Source organism: Psammomys obesus, unplaced genomic scaffold (genome assembly GCF_907164565.1).
Source record: "Psammomys obesus unplaced genomic scaffold, mPsaObe1.curated_primary_1811, whole genome shotgun sequence".
Classification (NCBI taxonomy): Eukaryota; Metazoa; Chordata; class Mammalia; order Rodentia; family Muridae; genus Psammomys; species Psammomys obesus.
The window spans coordinates 17,965,346-17,986,387 of record NW_026593286.1 but is presented as its reverse complement, the minus strand read 5'-3'; positions in this window follow the sequence as shown (position 1 = coordinate 17,986,387).

Genomic DNA, 21,042 nt, shown 5'->3' with positions numbered 1-21,042 from the left:
AAAGAAAGAAAGAAAGAAAGAAAGAAAGAAAGAAAGAAAGAAAGAAAGAAAGAAAGAAAGAAAAAGAAAGGAAGGAAGAAAGAAAGGAAGAAAAAGTTCAGGGCTAATCCTTCTTAAACTGTTGGAGAACAAATAAAAGGGAGGGAGGCAAGGAGGGAGGGAAAGAGGGAGTGGAAGAGAGTGAGAAAGAGAGCAATATCACTCTCAAACTCATTCTATGAAGCCAGTATAACTTTAATAACCAAAACAGATGAAGACATAACAACCAAAAACCACAAATCCCTGACGAACATACATGTAAAAGTCCTCAATAAAATGCTAGCAAACCAAATACAAGCATATACCAAGAAGATCATCCACATTATCAAGCTGGCTTTATCCCAGCAAAACAGCATTGTTTCAACATCTGTAAATTAGTAACTAAATAAATCACACAAATGAACTAAAAGACAAAAATCATATGATCATTGCAATAGATGTAGAAAAACCCTTTGACAAAATCCAACATATTTTTGTGACAAAAGTCCAACAGAGAGTAGGACTGGAGGGAACATACCTTAAGATAATAAAATCTATATATAAGATAAGTCAGCTGCCAACATTATCCTAAATGGAAAAAGAAATTTCATTAAAATCAGGAGTGAGACAAGGCTGCCCACTGTCTCCATTCTGTTCCAATACAGGGCTTGGAAGCATTAGCTGGAGTAAAAAGAATTACAAGGAAAGAAAATAAAAGGAATATGAATATGGAAAGAAGTCAAATTAACCCTCCTTGCAGAGCACATAGATTATACATAGGAGATCCCAAATATTTCACCAGAAAACTAGAAAAAGTCAGCAATTTCAGTGAAGTGCCCAAGTAAAAAAATCAACTTGGAAGAGTCAGTAGGCTTTTTGTATACCAACAAACACACTAAGAAATGGACACACTCCCATTTACAGTAGCATCAGTTGCAACAAAATATCTTGAAGTAAAATCTAACCTAGGAGGTTATTAAACCTCAAATCTCTGAAGAAAGACACTAAAAAACAGAAAGCCGTGCCATGTTCATGGATTGGTAGAATTAATGTGGTGAAAATCACTATCCCACCAAAAGCAATTTACAAATTTCATACAATCACAGTCATTCTTACAACCATAGCATTCTTCACAGAAACAGAAAAAAAAAATTTAGAATTCAAACAGAACCAGCCAAAGCAATCCTGAGCAAAAAGAATAATGGAGGGATTGTTATTCCAAACTTCAAAATATATTATAGATCTATACTAATAAAAACAATATAATACTGGCACAAAAACAGATACTTAGACCAATGCAATAAAACAAGATCCAAACATGAGTACTCATAACTACAGACATCTGATACTTGAAGAGTATCAAATGAGGACAAAAAAATGAACTGGGGAAAAGACAGTATCTTCAGCAAACAGTACTGAGAAAACTGGATGTCACAGGCAGAAGAATAAAATTAGATCTTTATCTATCACCCCACCCAAAAATTAGATCCAAATGGATCAGAAAAAAAAAAAAAAGATGGAACTCATAAAAACTCAGCCTGCTAGTAGGAATTCTGAAAGTGTAGGTGCCAATGCCATAGGTTCAGAAGAAGTTCAGGCCTGAGCATAACATGACAGGCAAATGTTCTACCTCAGTTTCCCAGGTAGAAAATATTCACAGAGAATGATGAGCCCTTCAGGTCCCTCCAGGAATCTGCAGTGACTCTTTCCCTTATGGGAATTGACTCCAAGAGCTACAGCTGGTCTTGATTTACTTGCCCTCAGATGCTGCCTCCTTAGCCTCACTGTGTAGAGGGTCCTTATCAAGCATTTGGCTCTGCAGGTCTTCCTTTATGCAAGTACTTTTGCAGCTCCAGGCTGACCTTGTCTTTTGGGGGCTGGCTCTGCTCCTTTGGCTTATGGGGGTGCCTGAGTTCTCCAATTCTTTTATTATACTTTTATTCTCTGGATGACTATTCCTTATGAATCGTTTTGCATGATGCAGATTCTTGAGAGGAAGGAAAAAAACATCAAGTAAATAATAGGAAGAATCAATATATATCTATGTTTTTTTTTTAAATATAAAAGACACACACAACAGTGTGTGTATGTGTGTGCGTGCACTCACATACGGGCTCGCACACACATTCTCAGGCCTGAATTGCTGAAGCTATGGCTTCGAAGCCTTCCTTCTCTTTCAGAATTCCTTCTGATGGGCTGAGCTTTTTATAAGCGTTCCAACTCTTTTTATGAATTTTTCCATCATCGTTTTATTCTCCTTTTGCTTTTGGTTTCACAACATACTTTGGCCTGCTTCCTCCCCCCCCCCCCCCCACCCCCGAGCCAATCCATTGTTTCTCAGGAGAAACTGACTCACTAAGCATTCCCTGGCTGGACGCAAATCCTTCTCCTGACTTTTCCTCACTTGGTAACAAGTTCTTTTTGGATCCTGCACAAGGAGAGAAATATCACTTGCAGTCCCTGAATCAGGCTAGAAAGAGGCTCAGAGTTCTGGGTCACACACAGGTTGGAGGAGCATTATACGTCTTTCAGTCCTTTATAGCTCGTTTCTACCCCATCAGATATCAGTGACATCAGACTCAGGGCCCTAAATGGCCAGGCAGGAATATTTTTGGTTCACTTACTTCAGAGACTGGGGAGGCCACTCATGCCATCCACATCCAACAGAGAAGGAGCTGTTCCCTAGGCCTACTGCAGAGCCTGAATCCCAGCTCTCATCCCCCCAGGTGGACAACATAGAAAATGACAGTGAAGGCAGGTCATATGACACAAAGCCATCTCAGTCATTTGGTGCTGAATTTTCAGAAAGTAGCCTCACCCTTGGATCCAGAGCAGACTGGTAGGAAAAGAGATGCAAAGTGACCTGCCAGTGACCTCAGGGATTACCAAGCTTAAATTAAAGAAACTGAGTTCCAGAGCTAGTGGTCATACAGACCTAAAGACCAAAGAACAGGTGAGGTTCCACATCAGGGCATACTCTACAGAACCCGTGCACAGAAGTGTACCATTCTAAAACTGGGGTGCCAAGGAATGAAGGTCTTGCATCACAATCATTGATTTCAGAATCATTTTATTGGGAAGAATGAGCCCATCACCTCTGGCTCTTACACCAACCCCTTCTCTGCGAAGATCCCTGGGCTTTGAAGGGTGTGATTTAGAAGTCCCATTCAGAGCTGAGCACTCCAAAGTCTTAATTCTCTGCATGTTGACCAGTTGTGCGTTTCTGTGTTAATCATCACCTACTGCAAGAAGAAGCTTATTTGACGAGGTCTGAGAGAGGTGCTGATCTATCATTACAGCAATAAATCATGAGGAATCGTTTTGATACTTTGTGCTTTTAGCAAAATAAACATAGTAGTTTCTCTACTAGGATCCATTTCCTGTCTAGACACAGGTTCCTGGCTTCCTTTAGAGTGTTAGATACAGGTTCCATCTCACAGAGCAGGTCTTAAATCCAACTTTAAAGACTGCGTGCCACTATTGGCATATCTTGCCAGGTAGACTGTCAATCGCAGCTTGCAGAGGTCACAACGGGGTGAGACTGATAATTACTTTTCTCATCTGGTAGTAGGCATAGAACCTTCCAGCACTACGAAAGCCAGCCAGGAATCACGGTCCATGACTCAAGCATCTCCAGCAACACTATCATTCTTTCAGGTTCTGGAGGATAAGCATACTCATTGGCAATAGCCAGTAATGTTGGGACTATAGAACCCTACCGGCCCACAACTCAAAAAGAGGTCGCTTGTCCCTGGTAGTTGGGACATCTGTTTGGTAGGGAATAGCGCCTCGTTGGGATTTTGAGCACCCATTGTGGGGGATAACTCCATCTAAACTCTTTTTTTTAATTTTTTTTAATTACACTTTATTCATTTTGTATCCCCCCAAAAGCCCCTCCCTCCTCCCCTCCCAATCCCACCCTCCCTCCCCTTTCTGCATGCATGCCCCTCCCCAAGTCCACTGATAGGGGAGGTTCTCCTCTTCTTTCTGATCTTAGTCTATCAGTTCTCATCAAAAGTGGCTGCATTGTCCTCTACTGTGGCCTGATAAGGCTGCTCCCCCCTCAGGGGGAAGTGATCAACGAGCAGGCCAATCAGATTATGTCAGAGGCAGTCCCTCATTCCCATTACTATGTAACCCACTTGGACACTGAACTGCCATGGGCTACACCTGTGCAGGGGTTCCAGGTCATCTCCACGAATAGTCCTTGGTTGGAGTATGAGTCTCTGGGAAGTTCCCTGTGTTCAAATTATCTTGTTCTGTTGCTCTCCTTGTGGAGTTCCCGTCCCCTCCAGCTCTTACTATTTCCCACTTCTTACATAGAATTCCATTCGCTCTGCCCATGTACATGCCTTAGGAAAGAAGAGTGAAAGGACAAGGGAAAACTCGGTCCTGGTCTCACATGAATCCTTGCCTTTCCTCTGTCACCATCACAGACACACAAAACACCCACACCTGTGGGCATGCGCGCGCGTGCACACACACACACACACACACACACAGTATACACATTTTAGGCATCTAATTACGAAAATATTATATAAAAGTAATAGTCTTTTGGATTGCCCTGACTCTGGCCTCTTAGGAAGCTGATACAACCTCTCATCTTCCAGAAGACTTGGAGTCATGTCCTGCGATTCCCAGTCTCAGAGCTGGAAGGGACTTTTGAGGATTGTATGTGGGTCCCCAGTATAACTCTCCCAAGAGAAAGAAAAAACCTAGGCCTGTGTGTGTATGTGTGTGTGCGTGCACGCAGGAGCGCACGCCCACAAGTGTGTGAGTATAACTATCAAAATGTAGGTGAAAAGTAACAGAAAGTAAAAAAAAATGGAATGAAGGAAAAGTTGACACTACAGAAAAGTCTCTCCTGTTGAGAACACAGTAAATCAGCTAGTAATAAGATTCTGCACAGATTAAACACCCATTGGGAGAAAAAATTGGAAGCAAAGGCAGAATTATACCACAAACCTCAGCCTTCAGCATCATGTAAATCTCGGTGAACAGGGAAATCAATGTTAGCAATGATCTCATTTGTCTTATCACAAAATTGGCTCTATAAATAAAAAAAAGACGAATGGAATCATGATGAAAAGGGGAACAGAGATGAAGGGTTGGGGAGCTGGACGGGAGGGAGGAGTACCCTGTCAGTGATAAATATAGGACCATAATTTAAGAGATAGTAGGAAGTACTTTGTGTGTGTGTGAATTGAAAACGCATTCTAGTAGCTGCAGTTGCCCAGGAATGTTGTGACCTTGGGTTTCTTGTGGGAATGTGGGCTCCACCCTGTCCCCATGGTGAAGGGAAGAAGCAAGAAACCATGTCATTCAGCTCATGAAAAAGGTTCCAGTTTTATATGGTAGAAGAAACTGTTTTGTTTTTCTGCTTTATCCTTTGGAGAGGAGAGAGACATAGTGTGGGATTGTAGCAAAGGCAGCTTGTATGCCAAGGACAGAGACTCAGAGATGGGACAGCTGAAGAACAGCTTCGACTCATCTTAGGCAACAACATGGATTCTCTTTCCTGTTCTTGTCACCAAAGATTCTGGTCAGTCAAATGAACCAAAGGAAATGGAACTGTTGGGAACAGGAACCTGGAGAGGTTGCCCCCTGCTTGTCTGAGACAATGTTTTTCCAGACACCTTAAAAACACCTGGTTTCGCTCAGCCCAGAATCTTCTTGCTCTGCATGCAATTACCCTCAGAGCACGAATAAGGGCTGAATCTCATTTACCATCTAAGCTAACCCTGAGGTGAGGCTGCATCTAATAAGTCTATGGTATAGAAGAGGAGGAGGAGGTGGAGGTGGAGGTGGAGGTGGAGGTGGAGGAGGAGGAGGAGGAGGAAAAGGAGGAGGAAGAAAGGAGGAGGCTGATGATGGTGGTAATGATAATAGGAGAGGTGAGAGTTACTAACCTACCTCATATTCACTATGATTTGATGTTGCATAAGAACTTATTTACTCCTCAAAACATCCCTATGGGACAAGCATTATGATTAAATTTGGGCACACAGATGGCAAGGCAGTTGTACAAGTTCACATTGCTAGAAGGAGCTGGAAATGGGCTTCAGACCCAGGACAGGCAGAAGCAGCAGCCAATGCCCCAAGTACATTACTATGCATTTAAGCATGTCGCCTTTTTGGCACACATGACATTGCTACCGAGTTCCATCTCCTGATCTTCATTTTCCCCTGGCTGCCTCTACCCTATACCCCCTTTAGGCACACTATCATGTGGCCTAATGAACCTGGAAGTCCCCAAACGACCAGCCATCATAGAAAGCAATGCAGTCTGCAGAGGGAAGCTGTAAGAATGCTTCCTACATGTGAACAGAAAAGAAGAGCCAAGTACATTCAATGCCATGCCTTCCTTTTCCTGCCCTATCCACAGAGGAAGGTCAAAGTAAGCATCGGTCATTAGATTTACTCTCCTATGTAGGGTTGGTGAAGATCTTTTCCCTTTCTGTGGGCTGCCATTTTGTCCTCTTGATAGTGTCCTTTGCTTTACAGAAGGTTTTCAGTTTCAAGAGGTCCTATTTATCAACTGCAGATCTTAGAGCCCGAGCTGTTGGTGTTCTGTTCTGGAAGTTATCTCCTGTGCCAATGAGTTCAAGGCTCTTACCCACTTTCTCCTCTAGCAGATTTAGTGGATCTGGTTTTATGTTGAGGTCTTTGATCTACTTGGACTTGATTTTTGTGCAGGGTGATAAATATAGATCTATTTGAATTTTTTTTTTACATGTAGACATCCAGTTAGACCAGCACCATTTGTTGAAGATGCTGTCTTTTTTCCATTGTATGGTTTTGGCTCCTTTATAAAAACTCAGCTGTGCACAGGTATGTGGGTTTATTTCTGGCTCACCAATCCTACATCCAACAAAGGTCTAATATACAGAATATATAAAGAATTCAAAAAATTAAATACCAACAAACCATATAAACCATTTCAAAATGGGACACAGAGATAAACAGAGAATTCTCAAGAGAGAAATCTCAGATGGTGAAGAAGCACTTAATGAAATGCTCAGTGTCCTTGGTCATCAGGGAAATGCAAATCAAAATGAATCTGAGAGTCCACCTTATACCTGTCAGAAAGGCTAAGATCAAAAACTCAAGTGACAACACATTCTGGCAAGGATATGGAAAAAGGAGAACACTCTTCCATTGCTGGTGGGAGTGCAAACTTGTACAACCACTTTGAAAATCAATTTGAGGCTTTCTCAGAAAACTGGGTATAGCCATACCTCAAGAGCCAGCTTTACCACTCCTGGGCATACACCTGAAAGATGCTCCACCATCTGTGTGGACACTTTCTCAACTATGTGCACAGTAGCTTTATTCATAATAGCCAGAAACTGAAAACCTAGCTGTCCCTCGACTGAAGAATGGATAAAGAAACTGTGGTACATTTACACAATGGAATACTACACGGCCTTTAAAAACAAGGAAATCATGAAATATGCAGGCAGATAGATGGAACTAGAAAAGATTATCTGGAGTGAGGTAACACAGACCCCAAAAGACACATATGGTATATATTCACTTATAAGCAGATTTTAGTCATATAGTACAGGATAGACATACTACAAAGCACAGACCCCAAGAAGATAAGTCTGATGAACATCTTAGGCTTCATGTGAGCCCACTTGTTAGGGGAGTGAGGGATATCTCTGACACAAACTATGTTGCCTGCTTTTATATCACTTCCCCCTGATGGGACTTGCTTACCAGGCCACAGAGGAGGAAGGCAAACTCAGTCCTCATGTGAATAACTGAGCTGGAGTGTCTGAGGATGGGGGCTCCCCTATTCTCAAGAATAGGGGAGAGAAGATAGAGATAGGGTGGAGCTAGGATAAGAAGAGGGAGGGGCCTATGACCAAGATTTAAATTGAATTAATTAATAAGAAAAATATTTACTCTCCTAACTGCAAAGTATAATAGTTCTTCTTAAAAAACAAACAAACAAACAAACAAAAAACTGGGTTAGAAAAGTCATCCAGAAAGACTTAGCACATTTCCTTCATTCCAAACATCAAACATAAGAATGGACCCATCTTGGAAAAGACTCAGAGAATTCTGAGCTACTTACTGTAAAAGAACAGGTACCAGTGATCGCTCAAAAGAGGTGACTCATTCTTTTTTCGCATGAGAGGCTGGGGGTGGACATGGAAGGAGACCAGAAAGAAAGTTAGAAATACAGAGAGAGAGAAGAGATTTTGGAGGTGACTCGGTGCCTACATTGCAAACATGAGGACTGAAATCAGATACCATAAAAACTAGCATTTCCACAAAATACATCGAGGGCAGAACCTGTAACTCCAGAACTGGAGAGAAGTGGAAATAGAAAAGTTATTGGGGGCTTATAGGGCCACCGGGTATAATCAATTCAATAAGATCCAGGTTCCGTGAGAAAACATGTCTCAAAAAGTAAGATGGAAGGTAATAGAGGAAGACATTCAATGCTGACCACTGAGCTACACACACACACACACACACACACACACACACACACACATGTTATATACTCAAATAAACGTGTATACATCATATATATAAAGAGAAATATAGACACCAATATATTTCTCTAGTTCTCTTTCCTCCCTATGGATAAACCAAACATTCCTCCTTATGTACAGAAGTGTGAAAGCAGAACGATGGTTGTTATCTATGAATACCAAGCTTAGTGTTCAATGTTTTCTGACCATCTCTGTGCAATCCCCAAAGCAGCAAGCTTCTTGACCTCTATTTCCTAAATGGAAATTCCATGAGTCCTTCATACTCTCCTCAATAACTTCTTGTGACCAAGAGAACCCTGGATGATAGGTATCCCAGCCCAATGGCTGGACATTCAAATAATATTGTTGAGAATCTGTGTATCAGCTGATTTGTCCCCCCCTCCAAGTCGCCAATCAAAATAAAGATATTAGCCTACTACAGCATTCCATTATCTTAGTCTTCCTTGTGTATTCCAAACAAGAGCAAGTGAGATGAGGAGATGAGAAAAGCCTCTCTTGGGGCACTGAGGATTGCGATCATCACTGAGCTAAAAGTTCCATCCATAAATGGTGCTGCTAGCTTCAGAGATACCACATTTGCCTTCCCCTTGGCATTTCCAGCAAGATGCTCTTAGCATATGATCTATCTCTGCAGCCCCTTGGGAAAGTTGGATCATGAGTATTTGGAATCATTTCATGTTTAATAAATGGGCTTAACTCACACTCCTGAGGTCAACCAGAAAGCCTACTGGATTTAATTATGCTGGAAAGAGAGCAACCAGAAACATCTTACATGGCTCAGATGAGAAGCACCAGGGAGAAAGAAAATGCAAGATTTGGTGCTTGTGAATCATTGTCCCAGAGTGAGCGGCTGAAGCCATGTAGTGTCCCAGGGGATGAAAAAAAATCACAATTCCTGAGCCAGAGAGTATCCAAAGACAATTATAGCCCCAATCCTTTACCAGGAAGGCTTAGAAAAATGACTGGGTTTATTCCCCACAGACAAGCACAAAATAAGTCATTGAAAACAGTACAGTCTTATGCCCATGTCCTTAATTTTAAAATATGTGATAAATTTACAACTGGAGTCAGTATACTCGATATCACTCCTTTCCTACTCATTCCAGATCAGTTTTGCATATACAGTATGTAGCTGGCAGGTTTTGTATAAAGTTAATTCATGGACAATTTTGATGGGTTATAGAACAAGAATCCATGAGAAAAGAATAGAGAAAAGCCGAGATGAACAAGGAAATGTTGAGTGTATCTCTCCTTATGGGCACAATGAAGAACAGAATGCCCAACCCAACAGAGGTAATACATAACAGTCAGGGCCACAGAACCCACTAATAGCTATAACAGAAGCTTTTCATCATGACATATAGTCTTTTCTCTTGTCCTTTAATGATAAGAAACTTAGCTGAATGACTGGCACTAGTAATGAAGACTGAGTTTTCCATCTTTCTTTGTAATAAGTGTGGTCAAGGGGCTAATTTCTTGCTGGTGGAAAACACTCAAGTGTCCAGATTTTAGAACCTCTGGAATCTCTTTTAGGAGATAAATGACATGATTCCTCAGCCTAGTCATTATTTCATTATCCACCTGCTGCCTTCAAAACAGGTGGTACCATCATGGATGTGATAATAAGGGCCACATCCCAGGGATTGTGTAGTGATTAACTCTATGAAGTCTTGGTTACCCAGAATGTTTTTAATTTTTATTGTTCTAAATTTTATATTTGTTATTTTGACATTTTGTTACTTTTAGGCTACTATACAAATTAATGGGTTTCATCACAGCATCTTTTTCTTTATTCACTTTGCATTCTTGTTGTAGCCCCATCCCTTCTCTCCTCCCAGCCCCACTCTCCCATCTTCCCCCCTTCCACTCCCCTTTGCTCAGGGGGAGCTCCCTTTCCTATCCAGCCCAGCTCATCCCCTATGGCCTGGCAAGGCAGTCCCACCAGAGAAAAGTTATCAAAAACCTGGCAAGTGAGTCCATGTCCAATGCAGTTCCCACTTGCCTTACTAGATGGCCCACATGAGGCCTACGCTGCTCATCTGCTACATCTCTGAAGGGGGCCTAGGTCCAGTTCATGCTTGGTCCTTGGTTGATGCTTCAGTCTCAGCAAACCCCCTGGGCCCCTGGTTAGTTGGCTCTGTTGGTCTTCTTGTGGTACTCCTATCACCTCCAGGTCCTTTTCTCTTTCCTCTCACTTTTCCACAAGACACCTACTCATTGCCCAATGTTTGGCTGTGAGTCTCAGCATCTGTTTTGAGGCGCTGCTGGGTAACACCTTTCAGAGGACAATTCTGTCAGGCTCCTGTCTCCAAGTTTAGCAGAATACAGTTCATAGTGTCAGGGCACGACACTCTCCAATAGGGTGGGAAAGAACTGGTTGGGCAGTCCCTCAATCTCTATCTGGCCTATTTATCCTTGCACATCTTGTAGGCAGGGTAAATTTTTTTCTTTCTTTTTTATAAATTTTTATTTTTACAATATATTCATTATATATCCCTATTGAAGCCTTCCTCAACTCCTCCCAGCCCCAGCCTCCTTCCCTTTCCCCCCCCACCTCCCAGTCCCATCCTCCCTCCGTCTTCCCCCCATTCCCCTCCCATAGTCCACTGAAAGGGAGAGTTCTTCTCTGTGATCTGTCCATAGCTTAACAAGTCTCATCAGAAATGCCTGGATCCTCTTTCTCTGTGGCCTGGTAAGGCTGCATCACCAGGGGCAAGTGATCAAAGATAAAGCAGCCTATTTTATGACAGAGGCAGCTCCTATTCCCCTTACTCGGGAACACACATGGAGATTGAGCTGCCAATTGCCTACATCTGAGCAGGGTGTGTAGGTCTTCTCCATGCATGGTTCTTGGTTGGTACATCAGTCTCTGCAGGACGCCCTGGGCTCAGTCTTTTAGCTTTGTTGGTCTCCTTGTGGGGTTCCTGTCCTCTCCATGTCTTTCTATCCCCATCTTCTTCCATAAGACTCCCTGCACTCTGCCCAAAGTTTGACTGTGAGTCTCAGCATCAGCATCTGCTTCGATCCCCTGTTGGGTGGCACCTTTCAGAAGACCATCTATAGTAGGCTCCCATCCTGTTTCCTCTCTTCCACCACTTCTGATGTCTATCCTGTTTGCCATTCTGAATGAGATTTAAGCATCCTCCCTAAAGTCCTCCTTAGTTTTTAGGTTCTTTAGTATCCCATATTATATGGCTAGAGGGCTAATATCCAGAATTTATAAAGAACTCAAAAAATTAGACACCAACAAACCAAATAATCCAATTTAAAAAATGGTGTACAGAGCTAAGCAGAGAATTCTCAACAGGGGAATATTGAATGGTGGAGAAATGCTTAAAGAACTGCTCTGGAAAGGATCATCCTGAGTGAGCTATCCCAGAAGCAGAAAGACACACACGGTATATACTCACTCATATAGACATATAATATAGGATAAACCTACTAAAATCAAGAGGGAGGACTCTGGCTAAAATGCTCAATCCCAACTCCGAAAGGCAAAGAGGATGGACACCAGAAGAAGAAGAAAACAGGAAACAAGTTAGGAGCCTCCCACAGAGGGCCTCTGAAAGGCTCTGCCCTGCAGACTTTCAAAGCAGATGTTGAGACTTATGGCCAAACTTTGGGCAGAATGCAGGGAATCTTATGGAAGAAGTGGGAAATAATAGTAAGAGTTGGAGAGGACAGGAGGTCCACAAGGAGAGCAACAGAACCAAAAAATTTGAGCACAGGGGTCTTTCCTGAGACTCATATTCTAACCAAGTACCATGCATGGAGATAACCTAGAACCCCTGCACAGATATAGCCCATGGCAGTTCAGTGTCCAAGTGGGTTCCATAAAAATGGGAACAGGGACTGCTTCTGACATGAACTGATTGGCCTGCTCTTTGATCACCATCCCCTGAGGGGGGAGCAGCCTTACCAGGCCACAAAGGAAGAAAATGCAGCCACTCCTAACAGACTAGGATCAGAAGGAAGAAAAAGAAACTCTCCCCTACCAGTGGACTTAGGGAGGGGAGTGTGTGGAGAAGGGGGAGGAAGAGAGGGATTGGGAGGGGAGGAGGGAGGGAACTAGAGGAGGGATACAAAGTAAATAAAGTATAATTAAAAATAAAAAAAATAATGGAAAAAAAGTAAAAAAAAAAAAAAGAAATGCTCAACATCCTTAATCATCAGGGAAATGCAAATCAAAACAGCTCTGAGATTCCATCTTACACTGATCAAAATGGCTAAGATCAAAAACTCAAGTGATAACACATGCTGGAGAGGATGTGGGGATAGGCAGGGTAAATTTTAGGTCAAAGTTTTTGTGGGTGGTTTGGTGCTCCCCTCCCTCTACTGGGAGACTAGTCTAGTTAGCAGGTGTCCTCTTCGGTCTCTATGGCCTCTGCTACTAGATAATCCCTGCGTGAGTCCCCCTCATATCCTCTCAGAAGCCTACCGTGACTCAGGTCTCCAGCTTGTCACAGAGATACCCCCACCCTCCCTTTCTTTTCTCTCTACAGTCCTTCAGTCCTCTGGCTCTTGTTTATTCTCCACCCTCTTAACTTTCTATGCTTCCTCTCCTACCTTATTCCCTCTCTTCAGCTGCCTCCATCTATTCTGTTTTCCTTTCCAAGTGTGATTTATGCATCCTCCCTAGAATCTTCTATGTAACTTACATTCTTTGAGTCTGCGTCTTGTAGTATGCTTATTCTGTATTATATGGCTAAAGCCCACTTCTAAGTAAGTACATACCATGTGTCATCATAGCATCTTACTACATGTGTGTTATTATAAATCATGCTCACCCATTTCTCTCCTCACTGCCCTCCCTCTTGGCCCTCCTCTCTCCTCTGGCCAGTTTCCTTTCTTTACCCAATTTGTCTCCCTTTCTATTTCCTTATTAAATGGAGTCCATTATTCTCTCTATTTCATATTACCCTTAAGATTGCTTCCTCCTCTTTCATGATCCCCTTTCTATTTTCACGACCTACTAATACACATAAATATCCCATACAAACACACATGTATACACATAAACAGATACACACATGTATATGTACCTGAAAATGATTTTAAATTTAGGATTTGCATATAAAAGAAAACATGCTCTTTTGTCTTTCTGAGTCTAGCTTACTTCAATTTTGTTTAATATGATGATGTCCTGTTATATCTAATTTTCTGAAAAGTGGATTGCATTCTACTTCACACCTGTATAAAATCCCATTGTGTATTTAAACCACATTTTCTGTATTCATTTGTTTGTTTATGTACATCTACTGTGGTTGCATGCCCTGGCTGTTGCCCACAGTACAATAAACATGGACATACAAGCATCCTTGTGGAATGTTGACATAGAGTCCTTCAGAAATATGTTTGAGTGATATAAATTGAGTGATATAGTCATTCTATTTTTAGGGCGTTTTTTGTTGTTGTTGTTGTTTTTTGTTTTGTTTTGTTTTGTTTTGTTTTTGGTAGGGGGACCGTCTGTACAGATTTATACATCAGAATTTTTATACCAGTACAGGAAAGTCATCTCCAAATCCTAGGTTTTACCTTTGAGAGAACAGCTAGAGTGGGTAACTTGTGGATTTACAACCATCTTTGCCTGCAATTGAGAGAAAGAGAGAGAATGGGGGGGGGGAAGGAAGAAGAGGAAAGGGGAGAGGACACTTCATATAACTGTCACATAAATGGTATAAAAATGTGTGTTTTTGTTCATATAAAGACCAACATCTGTATTTTAAATGATTTTCCTCTTTCTCTAGAAGTAAAGGTCATTTTCAGAAAACACAGTCAATCCTGTCTTCTCCAAACATACATTATTTCAGTTGGGCCATCCCTCTTATAGTAGGTGTCCTTTCCCCCATTGGATATCCTCATTGTTTCCTCCTCACCTGCTGTCTCTAGCTTCCCTCTCTTTCATGTTTTGTTGAGGATGGAAGATGCCAGGCAGAGGCCTAAAGTCAAAGCAAAGCGCCAGGGAGTCTGCAGACTCCGCTATATAACCTTGGATATGCATCCAGCAAGCCAGCCGAGAAGCAGATTGGCTTGAAACCAACTCAATACCCACTTTCCTTAAATCAGCCCAAAGGACAGACAGCCCCAAGGAAAGAAAGAGAAGGAGAGAGCATAGACCTCCACACTTGAGCAGCTCTGCAGGCCCAAAGCCAAGACACATACCAGCCCCCAGCTGCCTCTTGATCCTGATTATTTGGGATTGCCTACCCCTACTCATTTTCATTACCCAACCCAACGACCTCCTGAGGCAAATAAAGTTCTCCATGTAGGGTGAAGTTATCGAAGCGAAAAATAATAAACTTTCATAAGCGTGTTTCAGTTTTCACTTGTGTTTATGGCCAAAGGTGTTTTTTATTTTAATAATCGCTTCTGGAATGAGGGCAGACACATGCTGCTAACTTGTTAGAGAAAAGTGGGGGAGGAGAGAGAGAGAGAAAGAGAAAGTGAGAAGGCCAGTGTCTTGGCTTGGTTGTAAATTTCCCAACAGTTCAGTTCTAATCCTCCCAGTGTGGAATCCAAACCTTAAAACCTTAATGATAGAGAAAGGGATAAAATGTTATCTGGACATGGTTCTGATAGTTTGCCCTGGGCTCATTTTTAACCAGGACAATCCAGCAATTGATGTGTGTGTTGAGCGGGTGGGAGGACACACGTTTTCATGTTCAACCCTTTCATAAAGTGGAGTGTATAAGAGCGAAGGAATTTGGAAAAACCGGCCTCTTTCCGGTTGGACATCAGCTTGCCCGTGTTCACCTGCATCTGGCCGTCTCCTGTTTTAAATGTCAGGAAAGGTTAAGCAGCCTTTGAAATTCCTAAGTGATTTCCTAGACGTCTGAAGAGGGTATCCACCCTATAACAGCATAAATTAATTACCCTCTCCACCTTCTTTTCAATGGGAACACATAAAACTGAAAACAAAAAGATTGAAATAAATGCTCATTTGTGGGTCTGAGGATTTTACCCCAGAATGAGTGAATCTAGAAGTTTCCAATATTATATTTCTTTCATTTTTTTTTCAACTGTTCTGACTCACACTTTCCTGAATCATGTAGAGTCAGGAGCAAATATTGTGTCAGAGAGAATAGAGAGAACAGTCACACCCTTTCTGTGGACTTACCTCTGAAACTTTGAATAACAAAGGACACAAAGCCCCAAGAAGCAGGAGGTTAGTGAATGCCTTGTAGATGTCTAATACATGGATGGATGCGGAGCCTGAGTGGACACCAGCTCTCCTGACTCTGTAGCCTTTCCTATGTAGTGTGTGACAGTTAACTTCAGTGTATACAGAAAAATATGCCTTGGGTGTAGTACAGGAAGGATTTTAAAAAGGAAAATAGAAACAGTTGACTTTACAGTTTGAAGTACTAATCTGATAGGATCATAACTCGACTCTCATGATCCTTCACCTTCCCTGGGGTAGAGATTGAGTCTAGGTGCTCACAAAAGGCCGGCACCCACATGGACTTTAAGCCACTTTCTCATCAGTGGCCATCAACCCAAGGAGACTGCTATTGATTTGCCGATGTGTATGCAGGCCTAAAAGTTTCCTTTGCTGTAGAGTCTCGGGAATTCCTTAACTGGTTTCATAGATATAGCACCCATCCTGCTGGCTGTACTCCACCAAGGTCTCAGGAAGTCACCATGATTGGAGAGTCACAGCACAGATACTTCCTCCCGGGACTGAGTTGGAAGGGCTCCTTCTTCCTAAGAAGGGTGTGTTCTCATCGCTTGCCTGTTGAGTTCTTTTACCACTTCTGCCTTGGAGAGTCTTTCTAAAATGGTTCTTACAAGCACAGTTTTTTTTGTTCTGAGTCTCCTTTGTCCCCCTAGGTTATTGACTTTAAAGATCATGGCTACAAATAGCCTTTGTTTCTCTGTTCTGACATGATCTTGACCCTACCTTGCCCCAAGAACACTGCTGCACTGAGAACACAATCTCACACGCCTGGATACTAGAAGCTAGATAAACTACTTCAGAGGGAAAAAAATCAGTTACTAACTTCAAACTCACATAATGACAAATATACAAGGAGAGAGCAGGGAGCTTCCAATGCTCATAGCATACAGACAATGACTCAACAACTATAGAAAATTATCACTATCTTCCGAGGACGATTAGATAATGACTCTGCGTAGGGCATTTGCCTTGTTTCTCTGACATGCCTCCTCATAGCACAATGGCCCATCTATGTGTTCGATAAACTAAGTAGAAGCAGAGTGGGAAGGGCCCTGATTTTCTCTGTAAGTACAGGATTGAATAGATGGAGGCTGAAGTAACCTGAGAAGAGGTGCTCCAGGACTCAAGCCACGTCATCCATGGCATTCTTTTGGGAACAGTGGGTAGTGTGTGCAGGCAGACTGGGAGGCCAAGAAGCAAGAGGGAAGTGTGGAAGGCATTTTGGTGGACATTAAGGAACTGCCTGCTTTCCAAAGACACAAGTCCCACTCACAAAGGCCACTAATCTCTCAATTTGGCATTCAGGAAAAAAAAAAAAAAAAAAAAAGCACAAGTTGAGTAGCCTCACCAAGCTACAAGGTGCCAATTTCTGCCTCATCTCTAAGTCCTAAGCCTCCAGGACTCCAGTTGTTCAAGCCAACCAGCCCAAGGTTTACTCCCTCTCCATTAGTTCCAACACACCCCACAAGACCTACCATCACCTGCAAAATAAATCTGCAGGCAGAACTAGCCTCTGTAAAATATTCAGGCACCTTTAATCTGCATGTCACCAGCCCAAGATGCTTCAAGCATTTCCTCATACTCCACTTTCTTGGATTTCTCCTTATCATATGGCCAGGACATTTCTGTTTTCATCCTTAATTATAACTGAGAAGATGAACTGGGAGTCTTGAGTCCTGGTTTGGAGCTGTAGCCTTGTCTGTCACTGGACAATTCTAAGAATCTTTGTCTAAGTAGATGGAGGTTCCTCTTGTGTCTGTTGTGTTAAATCCATCTATGAGCCCAGGAAGAATCTGGCAGTGATTTACAACTTGAAGGCTTGCTTGTTGCAAAGCACAGCAGACAGCTACATTTCCAAGTGTGAATTCCCAGCGGGCGAGATGTCTCAGCAGGTAGAAGCCCTTGCTGTGCAAACCTGACAACTGCTGTTCAGTGCCCCGAATTCTCATGGGGAGGAAACAGCTCCTCAGAGGTGTCCTCTGACCTCCACATGTGCAGTGTGCATGTGCTTGCACTCACTCAAACACACACACATACATATATGGATAATCACAAACTATTTTACACATGAATACCATTTTCAAAACCAGGCGATTTTGGGGCCGTTGTCTTATGATTAAGCCAATACGCCAGGACAGGGAGCTATATGAATTCTGTACCCACTGAATGTGACCTGATCATGATGGCATCTACTGTGCTTAAAAACTCATAATATATATAATATGTAATACATAAAAATAATAATATATGTATTATATGTAATATATGTATGTATGTGTGTATGTATATATACATATATATATATAATGTCATATGTTCAGTCTGATGATAAGTTAATGGTGCTTCTTGAAACCTACTCTCAGAAACTCTGGTCTAGTGGATTTGAAAGTAGAGTCCTGGACTCTGCATTGTCATCTCTGATGGGTTTCTGAATCATCTGTGGGGTCTCCTTTGAATTACCTTTTGGCTTACTGGTGGTTCTTCATAACTTAGATAGGGCTGTCATGTCGTGGCTCTTGATTCTTTGTGCTATCTGTGCTCAGCATCTTTCATTAATGTCATCTGAGGTAGACACATGAAGTTCTACAGGAAACGGTTTGGTGGTCTTCAGACAAAGCAGATGCTGAAAGGTGGAAGTTAGTGCCTGGGTGGGTGTCTGTTATAGAACAGGGTTTTCCCATATACTTTTGTCTTTCACAGTGAAGGCTCCAAACTTGAGATCATTATTTATAACACTGCAAGAGAGAAACTGAAGGAGATTTGTGTTGCTTCTCATTGGCTCTAGACCAGCTATGCAAACTCAGTTTTGGCCAGAGCTACTCCTTAATTGTGTGTCTTCCAAATCATACAATCTAGAGATCCATAATTGGACAGCCTGTGTAGTACTAGAAGGTTAACTGTCTTACTACAATAAACATGAGGATGACCATGGCGTCACTGCTGTTGGTCTGGGCACAGCTTTTGGCTCATACAATGGGGAATCCAATTAGAGAATATGGATGGTTTCAGACTCCATTTTGTGTGGAGGTAAGGAAAATTTCCCCCGTTCAATAATGCCATGGAATTTCCAACCTGATTATTAAGAGCTCTGGTGAGTCAAGCTTAGGCTAGGCTTCTGGCTCAACTCACCTCCCACATTCTTAGAGTTCTGTACTTCTCCAGAATCCATCACATATAAGTCTTGTGTGGATTCCAACTCCTATATTACATTGAGGATATGAGGAATGGAGTGAAATTCTGCTTCCTCAGCCCAAGTTTCCATTTAACTCAGAAACAGAGCTCTTAATTTATATTTCCCTCGACAAACAATGGTTTAACTTACAGGGTAAAGGCGTCTCAGGAACTTGGACAAACTTGAGAGAAGTAAATTAGAGGTTAGATAAAACTCAGCCTTTCCACTTCAGCCAGGTTCTACCATCTCCAGTTACCATAAACAACTGAGAGTTTGAAAGTGTTGAAAAAAAAATACATTGACAATCTCCCCCAAAAGAGAAAGGGATTATAGCACCAGTTTGAGCCTTTGGGTTTCTCTGTGATAGTGGCCACACAGGAAAACTTAAGCCATAGAGAAAGACACCTACTGATTCTTTTGCTGAGCCCTTGGAAAAGTAGCTAACAGCCCAACATCTGTCCCTCACATATCTGTGATGTCAAGGATGAGATGTGCAATGAAACCATAGACTAGTAGATAAGGTCTTCTCTCTCTCTCTCTCTCTCTCTCTCTCCTTCTCTCTCTCCCTCTGTATCTCTCTGTCTGTCTCTGTCTCTCTCCCTTTCTCCCCTCCCCTCCCCTCCCCTCCACATACAAACACCCACAAATGAAAACAGTTAATGCTACCTTTGAAGCATTTAAGGGTACCAAATTTGTGGTAGACTCGGGCCTGAAAAGATGTGTGAGAGAGAAACCCACAAGCTTTCTATAAAAGAAGAAAATACTATTTATTTTCTCCAATTATGCAGAACAGGAAAGGAAAGGGGCCCCAAATGGCCTTGATGTGACCCCAGGGGTCTGAGAGGTATATCTCAGTGGTGCTCTTTTACTCCATAAAATGACAGAAAGACACCGCTTAGCTAGTGTTCTGACTTCAAGAAACTCCCTCCATTTGGAAAAGTCCCACCTGGAACTTCCAAAGGCTAGCTGAATGAAGGTAGAAAGGTACTTCTCTCACCTCTGGCTTTAGGAATGTCTATTCCTTAAAAAAAAAAAAAAAAACACTGATTTCTGCAATGAGGAAATCAGTCTGGTTCTGCAAAGCACCTTTTGGCTGGAGTAGTGTTCAGGCCTGTGGACCTGACCACCTTTTGCCATTCCACACACACACCCCCTTTCTGTCCAGTAGCAAGACCCTAGGTCCTACCTCTTTCTTCTCAGTTTTCAGAACCAAGACCCCATGTAGTCAGAGAAAAATATCAAGACAAGATGCTCCACAAGCTGAAGCTCTCTGCTATTTGGAGTTTGTGGGTTTTATCATTTTGATAAGACCCCAAAGCATTCATCATCAGTCAGTTGGCAGAGTCAAAGGGGGACAAGGAAAGAACTGACTTCTCCTGGACACCTTTATCTCACCACTCAAGTCGTGTGGAGGTAACATTTAATGAAAACTGCAATCCATAGAAGAGTCTACTTTATAGAAGAGAAGGAAGCAGTATTCTAGAACCCTTAGGAGAAAGCAAAGAAGAGGTGAGAGTCACAGCCGGAAGAGGAATAAGAACAAAGGCCTCTTTTGTGACATCCAGAAAAAAAGACAAGAAGATTGGTGTCTGATGTGCATTGCTCAGGCTGCCAGCTAAATGAACACAGGCTCCCATGTTACCTTAAAATACCTTTCACAGCAGCCTCTAGCAGACGCCATTGCCTACCTCTTGGCAGAGAGGTTGAGCCTCTGCCATCTAGTAGGTTAGACTTGTCAAATTCAGAGCCATCATGCAGAAGCTAGAGAAGGGCCTGCAGGCTCCTCTGATATTTTGAGGGTGATGTCATAAATAGCTAACCTCACATCAGTTACCAGGACCCGACCAGAGATAGGAATGCGTGGAACATGCTTCCCCTCAGATTCCAAGGGCCCAAAGTACCCCTGAGATCTCCTTGCTCATCAGGGTAGAAATCACCCTCACAGCTCAAGTTTCCATTAAGGCTAAATCTAGGAACTTCCTACTTATGGGGATGGAGAACTTATTTTTTTTCTTGAAAATTTTCATGGTTCTGTAACTTTCTTAGAATGTTCTCCATCAAGTTAAGATCAAAGTTACCTCTTGGGAACATGCATTGGCAAAGCCTGGGGCCAAGATGGGGACAGAAGTGCTATTGCTGAATATTTAGGCCAGAGAAAGAGC